Raw genomic sequence first — 2,484 nt, forward strand, 5'->3', positions numbered from 1 at the left:
CCCCCCCTTCCCCGCTTCCTCCTACCCAAGGACACGTTGCTGCTCACACCACGCTCTGCTACAGGCTACAATTCACAATGCAAAAATAGTTTAATTCACAAGCAGCTGAGAAAGGGATGTCTCCAAAAATCCCATCTCTGAATCTCCGAGATAATTGACAGACGTTGCCCAACGCCCCATTCTAGGCTAAAACACCAGAGCGGTTTATTCTGGGTTTTTTTTTTTTAATAAGACAGCTGTGAGAAAAAGGGCATTATCTCTACAGAGCAGCCCAGTGCTAGGAGCAGCCACTCAGACCTGTGAAACCTGGGTTTAGTTCCCTCCCCAGCCTGGAGGAACTCAAACCCACATCTAGAAGAGCGTGACGGTTACCAGACTGCACGGTGCCTGCTGGAGGTGTCACCACCGTCTCTCTTGCTCAAGGAGAGTCCTAGGCACAAGGAGGAACGTACCGTAGAAGCTGTCATCAGGCCCGACCCCCTTTTGAGGAGGAACGTACCATAGAAGCTGTCATCAGGCCCGACCCCCTTTCGCAATACTGTACCCACATTCCCTCCCAGCACCCCACGATAAGGAGTTTAAGGCTCCCCTGCGTCCCTGAAGGAAGCTTTTCTTTCTGCACTAATTATAGCCTTTCTCCTGCCATCTGCTCTTGAATACAGCAAGAAAGTTTCAAGGGTAAGGGTGAAGGTGTCCTCACAGCAGCTATCTCGCAGCACAGCCTGGCAAGCTCTTGGGCAGCAGAGGTTGGTTAGAAACATGTTGGGCAAAGAAAGGCAGAAATCTCATCTCCCAGACAAGCGTTTCGGCTGGTAGGCTGCGGGTTTGTGCCTCACCCCCAGTCACTCAAGAGGAAAAAGCCCTTCACAGTGGAGACCGTAACTGCATGCTGCCCTCGCTGCACTGTGCACGTGCTCTTCACCGAGACCCCCTGTATGGGGCAAAACCCTGACAGCAGGGTCTCTTGTTGATGGGCGTTTGGTCCCCAAGCGTGGGCACACCAGGTGTGGCACAAAGATCAAGGACACGAGGCTGCACGACTTGAAAGTCCAGGGAGGCACACCAGGACATCACTGTCACCATCACGTCCAGTGGGATGGGTTCTTCAAGGAGAATCTAGATGTTAATGCCATGTGGCCCTCAACACCTGGAGAGCAGCAGCACCTCCCCACACAAGCAGCAGCAGAACTTCTGGAGTGCCCAGGTACACTTGCACCATGAAACAGAAAGCTGAAGCGCAACCTGGTTGTGCAAGTTTCCTTGTGAACACAGGCCATAGGAATCCCAAGTCAGTCATGCATTTTCTGTAACAAATTTAGGTTAGAAACAAAGATCTGCCAATACATACACTCTCACTAGCTCTGCTAAGCACCGCAGCTAGCCCCTTCCTTCTCTGATGCTCAAACACAGCTATGCTACACAAGCCACTGGAAAGCACACACACACTCACCAGAGCCAGGCTTAACACTCACGGTAGCTCAGCGGGGGTGAATGGGATCACGAATGATCCTCTCCTGCCCCACACTGCTTCCAGAGGAGTTAACACACTGTGATGCACCACAGACTTTCAGGAACATGAAGAACATGCACCCAAACAAAAACCTGCTGAAAGAAACCTCCCTTTTAATTAAGCCTGTGCAACAACTTAAGTCATTTAAGTACAAAGCGTCTTCTGCTTTGAGGGAGCACTGTGTCCTAGAAGAACTGGAAGTTGGTGAACGATTCCAGTGAAACCACTGCGGAGCTTCACTGACAAAACAAAATAAAAGTCTGACTACGTGCAAACTCGTGACAGTCAACGGGACAGGAGTGAAGGTTTCGTTTATAATAGGCTCTGAACACACCTCTATTTAAAACACACATAGAGCTTCAAAAACGTCAGTTCAAATTCAAATTACTGAGTATGTTCATCAGCCATCTTAACATTTTCCAGCACAGCCCACTTTGCTTCCTGTTGCTGATTTCGCTTCTTTTTACTGGTAAAGACACCACGTCTGATCCAGTCCAATTGTCACTGTGCAGATCAGCTTTAGGAGATTGCCACATTATCTCGCTGTCTTCCCACATTTCCACCAAAACTGAAACTTGGCATTTTGTTCCTTTGTCTTCTTTAAAGATTTATTAAGTGAGGAAACAGAAGCTGAGCAACCCACTCTTCCTCTTTTAGATAAATTCCATTTTTAAAAGGGCAGTGATAAAAACTTCCTAAGCACTAAACGTTTTCTCCTGGGCCGTACCATTGACCACAGGTCAGCGTACGGCTGTGCTGGGAAATTATCTGATGCCCTCCTGATGCAGGAGCAGAGAGAACACAAGGAAAAATAACCCCCAACCCCTATAAGGACGATACCATGCCAAAGATCTTGAAGAAACGACATTGCAGGCAGACATTTGACTCCCCCGCAGCGCCTTCAGAGCTGAACTTTGGCGGAACAAAGCTGCCCACAGACCACCGCTTCGTCAGCTAGACCCAGGGCTTGCCCA

This window comes from Aptenodytes forsteri, unplaced genomic scaffold, assembly GCF_000699145.1.
Source record: "Aptenodytes forsteri isolate BGI_AS27 unplaced genomic scaffold, ASM69914v1 Scaffold308, whole genome shotgun sequence".
Classification (NCBI taxonomy): Eukaryota; Metazoa; Chordata; class Aves; order Sphenisciformes; family Spheniscidae; genus Aptenodytes; species Aptenodytes forsteri.